Genomic DNA, 9,563 nt, shown 5'->3' with positions numbered 1-9,563 from the left:
CCCTGTGATCATCTGTGTATTATTAACTAGCCGCAAATTAAAGTCATTACTTGGTGCTTAATTTTATGTAACATTTCTTTGTACTGTGTACAAAAGAAATTTGTTTTTAACAGGAGTTTGGTAAATAGCATGTGCCATGATTAATTAGAGAATATAATGAGACTGTATAAATTCAGTGAAATTTTTCTTTAAAAAATAATTTCTTAAATACAGGTCAAGTTACGTGAGTCTTTTTAAAACAATAAGCATCCTGCGTGGATGGGCCTAATGCCTATTGCAGACCTGTTTGCTATACTTTAACTGCTAGAGAACACACTTTTTTTTTTCTCAAATCTTTACACTCTAATGAACAGCAACATTCAAAGAATTATATGAAATCTTCTTTTGGAATAAAGTAGAGCAAATGAATAAAGTGACAAACAAGTCCTTAAAAACTTGGAAGTCACTTGTATTTTAGTGCCCCTCGAGCTACCCAAACCCTTCCTATTCTTTTTATATACCAAATACACTACTGTCTCAGAGTCTTGTCACTTGCTTTTTCGCCATGACATCACTTCCCCTGGGTCTTCATGTGGCTCAAATCTTAGACTTATCTTTATCCAAGTCAAAGAAGTTCTCTATCCAGTTCCTATCACATCACTGTATTTAATTTTTTAAAATTATTTATTTATTTAGAGACCAGCAAATGGCATAATAGTTACATTGCTGGACTCCTACACAGTCGACTGTGGTTCAAGTCCCAGATCCAATGACTTAAAATTCATGCTGGGCATGTGTGTGTGCATGCCCAAAATCCTGAAAGGAGAATAGAGAAGGGATTGCAGTGTGGCCGTCCCCTTGGGGATGACTTCTTGTTTTCTGTCTTCTCTCTCTCTCTGTCTCTCCAACAAGAGCACACATCTTCTAGCAAAAGTCTTTCTCTCTAAAAAAAAAAAAAAAGGAAGAGAAATATTTATTTTAATTTTATGTGTTATCATTATTATTTAATTTGGCATAGGGCACATATGCTTGCCAGAGAGAGAGAGAGAGAGAAAGGAAGAGACAGAAAGTGAGAAAGCAAGCCACCAAGTCCAGGACTTGAACCACAGTTGGCCATTTGAGAGTCCAGCGCCTCAACCACCATGCCACCTGCTGGCCCCTGCACTTAATGTTTTATTCATTTGTTTTAAACAAATCACTGGTGATATTACCCAGCTTTGTGTTTTTCATTGTGTTCGTCTCCTCTTATAAAAACGGAAGATCCTATAGAACAAAAACTTGTCTGCCTTTTCCTCTCTGTATCTCTAACACCAAGAACAATGCCTGGCACAATAGCAGCTGCTCAATAAATCTCTGGAAGATTAGTGACTAGATTGTAGTGCTCTCACAAACCAGGTCACTAATAGAAAACATAATTGGTTTTCAACATCTTCTTGAAGGAACAGAAAGAGAAATTCAGTATATGTTGGCTAGGCATGAGATGACTTGCAAGAAAAAGAAGATTTGAAAAATGAATAAATTAGAAAATGGAAGGGTGGAAGTAAAGATTGTAAGTAATTGCTTAGTTAATGTAAACACCAAACACCAAGTAAAAGGGGAAGCCTTTAATCAGTTGGCACCTTCTGCCTTTATGAACACAAGAACCAATTGAGCTATTCCTACTAAATTTACTTACCCAAGTCACTGTCTTTTGCTGATAATGAATTCAAAGATCTGAAGATTCTTTCAACTTCATATCTTTAAAACTAGACTTTCAGGGTTGGTATGATGTCTCATTATATAGAGACATGAAGAAGACTTAGATTAGAGTGTGGCAGTTATAATATAGTTTCTGACAAAGATAAAAAATTAAGAGGTGTAAGTTTATATGTTAAGAGTTAAACTGTATTTAAATTTTGTCCTTAAAACTTGCCAAAGTCTCTCTCCCCAGAGTCATGTGTCTTTTAAACCTATCTACAACACAACATTAAGTCTTTATCAGACCAATGGAAACTGGCTTAGCAATAGCAATACGACTGTATTTTATTGTGACTGGGATTTGGAAAATGTTTTCTTTTAGAGAGATTTTTGCTATAGTGTGTGTGTGCTTGCCAGAGAGACATTTATCCTCCACTCTTCTCTCAGGATTTTGGGCATGCACACACACGCATCCAGCATGAGTTTTAAGCCACTGGGTCTGGGACTCGAACCACAGTCAACTATGTGGGAGTCCAGTGACATAACCATTATGCCAGCTGCTGGTCCCAGAAAATGTTTATTTTCTAATTTTTGTCAGTGAATTTAGAGTGAATAGAAGTCTAGGTGACCCCATGTGTACTGAGTTGCCACCGCCCCATATTCAAATCTCATCTCCAACATGTATTGTATGAACTTGGACTAGAAACTTAACTTCTGAGTCTCAATTTTCTCATCTGTAAAATAGGCTTACTGTAACTCATCTAGATTACATGTAAAGCACTTATTTTCATGTAATCATAAATGTCAATTCTTTTACTTTTGGACTTTAAGGTATAATCTAGTGAGTCATTCCCACTTCAAGATATAGAGTAATTCACCAGAAGTGTTTTTTTTTTTTTCCTAGTATATCTTTTACATTTAAAATGTTTTATCTTCACTCAATGCCTGGCACAAAGTAGGTGCTTAGTAAATCTCTGTAGAATTTACTTTTGGCATTTTACAAGAAAAAAAAAGAAACCACATTTTCTCTCATTTATTTAGAATATTTCCTGGCATATAGTCCAAGGAATGACTTCAATTGTACTCCTTTGCATATGGCTATTCAACTAATATAACACCTGGATTAAAACAGCCCACTTTCTCCTTACTAGTTAGAAATGCCACTTTTATCATATATTACATCTTCATTGAGGGACCAGCAGTTAGCATAATGGCTATGTTGCTGGACTCCCATGTAGTTGACCGTGGTTCAAGTCCCAGACCAGGTGGCTTAAACTCACACCAGGTGCGTGTGCGTGCGTGCCGAATATCCTGAGAGGAGAATGGAGGAGAAGGGATTGTGGAGTGACCATTCTCCCTGGGGGATGTTTTCTTGCTTTCTGTCTCTCTGTCTCTGTCTGTCTGGTGAGTGCACACGCTCTTTAGCAAAAACCTCTCAAAAAAAAAAAATCTTCATTGACAATTAGGTCAACTTCTACATTTTCTATTTTTTTTTCAATTCATCTATTTATTCATTTATTAACACCGAACTGCTTGAGTTTTAGAGGTCTATGATATGTTTCAATATTATACCATTGCTCTTCTTTTCTGAGGGATTTATTTCCTTGCTGTTCTTGTATAATTAGTCTTCAAATACTATATAATCAATTTGCTTATCTCTAGGAAAAAACCTGAAAACATTATTTTTATTTATTTCTTCCACAAATGAGAGAGATAGAAGGAGACAAAGAAACACCTCCCCCACAGGGTTTCAATGGCATGATGATCCACCCCGACTCTTTGGCCAGGCCTGGATCATGGACAAGCATGTTCTCATGTACTCAAGGAGGTTGTTGAGCTTGAACTGGCAACCTTCCCATGTAGGATTGCCTCACAGAGTTTTGCATCTTACCACTGTATTACTACCTGACCACACCATTTTGCAACTTTCTGATAAATTAATAGCTCTAGACAATAATCACCAAACACTACTAACCTCACAGAGGGAAGGCTATTATATATAATGTACTTCTTAACAGAGGCATGCAACACAGTGTATGAAATGTACTCAACAAAACAACTGAATGTGATTATTCATTGTCTTTACTTTATATTTTCTTTTATTATTTTTGAAGTTTATCAAATAGAGACAGAGAAAGAGAGAAAGAAAGTGAGAAAGCAAGCTGCCAGGTCCAGGACTCAAACCATGGTCAGCCATGTAGGAGTCCAGTGCCTTAACCACCACACCACCTACCAACCCCCTAACTACCAATATATAGCTTATAATGGCAGAGGAACACATTAAAAAGCATCAGAGGAATGCAGTGGGAAAAATTCAAACAGTAGAAGTCTCTAGAACAGTCAATCTCTTCAACAATAAAAACAACAAAAATTGTATTGGGATGGGATATGGTGGGGTAACTTTTGGTGTGTCAACTTATGTATTGTATTTTAAAAGATAGGGTAGAATCACATTCATTTTCTTAATAGTATCACTGTAAACAGCATGGATTTTAGAGTTCTAAGTTTGCTTTGGAAACTTCTGAAGAGTTGACCACTAGCCACCTACCAAGCTTTTTCCTTGCCCTCTAGGCACTCGTGCACTTTGAGAGAGGACTGGTACCAAATAAATAGGATGCGATTGTGCTTGCCAAATCCTTTCCACCTATTCCAAAAGAGCAGGGTAACCTGGTTGATTCCTTATCTAAAGTCATTGAGTAAGGAAGTGGGTCATCAAACACGGAGAATAGAGAAAATTTACCACTATAGATAATTTCTACATAGATAAGTTATATAGATAAGTTAAGCCTCTGAGCCACGGGGTGGCACAGAGGTTAAGGTGCTGAATCCTACAGGGCCTGTTGCCCAGTTCAAGTCATGGACCTGGTAACTTGAAAAACATGCCAGCGCATGTGTGTGCATGCCCAAAATTCCAAGAGAAGACTGGAGAAGAAAGGATTGCAGTGTAACCACCCCTCAGGGGAACGTGTGAAGGGGTGATTTCTCACTTTCTCTCTCACTCTCTGATAAACACAGGCATCCTATAGCAATAAAATAAAATAAAATAAAATAAAATAAAAATGGATAAACTTGGAGCTTAACTATGCTGTCTCCTGTTTTGCTGACCAGATAGAGGTATGCTACCAATGGAGCTCAGATCCTGGGTCTGCTGAAACCTCAGTGTAGTGTACTCAGTATCTTTGATGAAAAGTTTTGGAAAGCCCATCTCTGGGTAGAGAAGATAATTTATCCAGCAATGAAATACACCTCAGACAAGCCCAGTTGAGAATACTATACACATTATCATCAACAGGCAATAAACCACTTCTGTGTCCCACAAATGCCTTGCGTCTGTCAGTTTTACAGTTCAAGAAACTTGACAAGAAGAGAAAAGGGTGGGAACAGAGGAGAGGAATGAGGAGACCTTTATCCAGACCCATAGACTGCTTAAAATCTTACTGAATTCCCAACATAGTTCTCTTTGTATTCAATGTAGTTATGGGGTACTCAAGGGTCACTACTCTCTATCTTGGCCAGTGTAGTAAAATGGCTTAAGCAGGTGATCCTTCTGAGGTCTGCTATACAGATACCCAGTTCTTTTCTAATTTCACCCTCCATGGTTTAAAGGTACAGATAGTCTCCCCATTGATGCTAGTCACCTTCTCAACAGCAAGAAGTCTTTCTTGAAAGATGGAACAATCCATTTACCTTTAGTCGGTTTCATGTTGAGAAGATAGTCCCTTCCCAAACTCACTGTCTGAGTTAGCTCCAAAATGATGTCAGACTCACCTGCAATGTTAGATATCACCATGCTGCAAAGATGCCCTAAGATTTCTTGTTGATGGTGGAACACACTCCCACTTGTGGCCTGGCAATTTCCCAGGCTTGAGTTTATCTTGACAGCTGTAGCATCCACCCATGACGACAGGAGTATTTTCAACCCCATTGGCTATTTAACACCACCTCATCCTTAATGGGTCTATTATTGAGCAGACATGAGGGGGGAAAAAAGCCTCTTAAGGTTCAATTAGTATCAGGATATTTGCATATCCCATCAGACCAAATAAGATCAGGTCTTCCCCTATTAACAAGGTTCTATAGTTCTGGCATTGTTTTCACACTAGCAAAATGCTGAGTTTTAAAGCCATTTTTTTCCTTATAAATAGTAAAGTGGAGGTACCCATACTTTTATTAGTAGTAGTATTTTAAAACATTTGATTGCTATACATCATTTGACTTGTAAAGAGAATTTACCCAGCATGAAATACACCTCAGACAAGTTCAATTGAGAATACTATGCACATTATCAACAGGCAATAAACTATTTCTGTGTCCTACAAATGTCTTGCCTCTCTATTTTTTCTCCCTGATTTCCTTCCCTATACTCTTTCCTTCTCCCACTCTCCCTCCACTCTGTCTCCAGTGTCCATAACTATTTCCACTGCTTTTATGCCCTCCAATCTTTTCATCTCTATCATAGAGTGCAGACAACCAGTATACATTAAGTGGAGACATATAATATCTCTCAGAGCCTGACTTTCTCTTTTTTTTGAGAGGTTTTCGCTATAGTACACGTGCGCTCGCCAGACAGAGAGAGACATAGAGACAGAAAGCAAGAAATCACCCACCAGGGGGGATGGCCACGCCGCAATCCCTTCTCCTCCATTCTCCTCTCGGGATCTTGGGCATGCATGCACACGCACCCAGCGTGAGTTTTAGACCACCGGGTCCGGGACGCGAACCACGGTCGACTACGTGGGAATCCAGCGACATAGCCATTACGCTAACTGCTGGTTCCCAGAGCCAGACTTTCTTCATTCAGCAATAAATCTTCCATATTCGACCACTTTCTATCAAATACAGGGTCTCGTTTTTTACAACCGAATAGTATTCTATAGAGTATATGTGCCACACTTTTTTAACCCATTCATCTGCTAGTGGACATTTGGGTTGGTTCCACATCTTAGTGATCTTGACTAGTGCTGCAATATACATTGATGTGCAAGTGCTTTTCTGACTGAGCATTCTCCTGTCCTTTGGACAGATACCCAGGAGTTGGATTGTTGAATAATATGGTAGTTTTATTTGTAGGTCTTTGAGGAACCTCCATATTGTTTTCCACAGTGACTGGACCAACTTACATTCCCACCAACAGTGTAGGAGAGTTCCCCTTTCACCACAACCCCACCAACACTTAGCATTTTTTGTATTTTTTTTTCTTTTTTTTTTCTTGGAGAGATTTTCACTATAGGGCGTGTGTGCTCGCCAGACAGACAGAGAGAGACATAGAGACAGAAAGCGAGAAATCACCCACCAGGGGGGATGGTCACGCCGCAATCCCTTCTCCTCCATTTTCCTCTCGGGATCTTGGGCATGCACGCACACGCGCCCAGCGTGAGTTTTAAGCCACTGGGTCCGGGACGCGAAGCGCGGTCGACTATGTGGGAGTCCAGCGACATAGCCATTACGCTAACTGCTGGTTCCCGCATTTTTTGTATTTTTAATCTTTGCCTGAATGACACCATTCTAAGAGAGAATGATAACATTCATAGCATATGTTCCTCTTCTGGACAGCTGTTCCCAACCCACCAGCCAACTCATGATGCATTTGAAGTCCTTAGAGTTCTAGTCTCAAGATACAGGTCTCAACTAGTTGGTGAAGCAATAGTGAGGCTTTATCATCAGGACTTCACACTTAACTTCCACACTTGGGAGAGATCAGCCCACTAGTTCTGGTGGAAGAAGTTTGTGGGGAACAGCAGCCCAAGTCAGCAGAGCTAAAGCTGGGTGGGAGTTGCTGCTTGAGAAGCACGATAATGGGGGCTGCCCCTTGTCCTTCCAATGCCACCAGAACCACTGCTGCTCTAAAGCCTCACCGACAGCCGACAACATGCCCCAGTTGTAAGAATGCCTTGAATTTGGCCTTATTGAGCCAATGTGGCAGCAGCCAGGAGTCCAGGCTCAACCCAGAATCCCATGTTTCCATTTTAGCCACTCACAGCAACAGCAGCAGAGCCACTCACCTCAGGAGCCCTGGAAGTATGAGAATTTACAGACTTCAATTAATCCTAATAAATAGGCTTTGTTTGGACCCTGGTTTTAAAAAAATGCAAATTGTTTTATGTTTGGTTGCATTTGCTTGTCTGTTTTTAAGAGAGATTTTTGCTGTAAGGGGTGTATGTTTGCTGGAGAGACAGAAAGAGACAGAAAGTGAGAAATCACCCCACCAAAGGAGATGGTCATGCCACAATCCTCCTCCATGGATCTTGGGCATTCATGCACATGCACCTGGCGTGAGTTTTTTGTTTTGTTTTGTTTTGTTTTAATCACTGGGTCTGGGACTTGAACTGCAGTGGATTATATGAGAGTCCAGTGATGTAACCATTATGCCATCTGCTGGTCCCTACGTTTGGCTGTGTTTTAAGAAATGCAGGACCAGTGTGATGTTCATGAATGTGAATGAGATCTGCTGTAGAAATCAGAAAGAATTGAGAGCCCTGCAGTTGAGAATTTGGGAGGGTAGAAGTGCAGACCCAGTGAGCTCGTGTTGTTCCTTCCCATCTTTGTACTTGTCACTGCCTCATTTATCATCCACTGTCTTGAATCTGTCCCTCAGGGAAATATTTTGCTCTAAATAAAGTCTCAGAATAGGGATCCAGAAAAAGATTAGCTATATTAAGCCATGCACTCCATTCAACTAAAGATAAAACAAGAGAGAAAGGAGACATACCTCCAAATTCAATTCTCCTATCTTCAGTTATGTTTTATGGAGAACTTATGTCATTCACAAAAGAGATGTAGTTTCCCCAGGGGAGACAGCAGGTGTACATTTTCTCTCAAGGTTATTTAATTGCTGTCAGGAAGACATATGATTAACAAAACCAAATGCTGGAAATATGAAGTATAGACAATTTTAAAGTTGTTTATATAGTTGATTACAGTATATCATACAATGTGTTTATCTGCCATAAACCTGCCTATCACAAACTGTTTCCACACCTGTGCATCTGCACCAAACTGCCTACCGCTTTACTGTGTGTGAATTCCCAGTTGTGAGATGGTCAGCGGCTGGAGCAGCAAATCACCTTCACTAGCGGCCTCCCTGAGTCCTCTCCTGTGTAGCAGCTTCACACTGGTGGTTTGATCACCTATTTAGAGCTGATGCCTGCTGATTTTTAACCATAGCAACCCCTGCTTTGATAAGAGCTATTTGAGCTCTATGAAAGGAAAATAGTATAGATGCCAGGCCTTCGGAATTCTTCACTGTCTTTTAATGGCATTACTACTCAAAGTGAGGCCACAGCCTATAATCTGCTAGTTACTATTCAGGGATGAAAACAGAACTGAAGGGAAGCATGTAGAACTGTTGAGAGCCATTTGACAGCATGAATTTATTTTTGTTGAAGCTTGAAATTAAAAGAGGGACCTGAATCTTTTCTTGGTTTTGTTTGTTTGTTTTGTTTTGTTTTGTTGCAGGGCATGAACACTCATCAGAGAGAGAGAAAATAAGAAAAAACCCACCAATACAGATGGTCATGCCACAATCCCTTTATTCCATTCTCGTCTCAACATTTTGGGCATGCATGCATACCTGTCCAGTGTGTTTTTCAAGCTGCCGGGTCTGGAATTCAAACTGTACAATCAGCCATGTGAGATCCAGCCAACTTAACCACCATACCACTGCCTGACCAGTATTTTTTTTTTCAATTGCCAGAGGACATGTGCACTTGCCAACAGACTTCAATTAATCCTAATAAATAGGCTTTGTTTGGACCCTGGTTTTAAAAAAATGCAAATTGTTTTATGTTTGGTTGCATTTGCTTGTCTGTTTTTAAGAGAGATTTTTGCTGTAAGGGGTGTATGTTTGCTGGAGAGACAGAAAGAGACAGAAAGTGAGAAATCACCCCACCAAAGGAGATGGTCATGCC

General features: G+C 39.9%; 1 pseudogene; it reads right to left on the bottom strand.

Moving 5' to 3' along the window:
* Window positions 1–5,090: 5,090 nt before the first annotated feature.
* LOC102491158 (tissue alpha-L-fucosidase pseudogene) lies at window positions 5,091–7,527 on the bottom strand (annotated as a pseudogene).
* Between the last annotated feature and the right edge of the window lie 2,036 nt (window positions 7,528–9,563).

The sequence above is a fragment of the Tupaia chinensis genome, unplaced genomic scaffold, assembly GCF_000334495.1.
Source record: "Tupaia chinensis unplaced genomic scaffold, TupChi_1.0 Scaffold000314_1, whole genome shotgun sequence".
In the NCBI taxonomy this organism is placed as follows: Eukaryota; Metazoa; Chordata; class Mammalia; order Scandentia; family Tupaiidae; genus Tupaia; species Tupaia belangeri.
The sequence above is the reverse complement of the archived record's forward strand: the minus strand, read 5'-3'. Positions and strand labels throughout refer to the sequence as shown.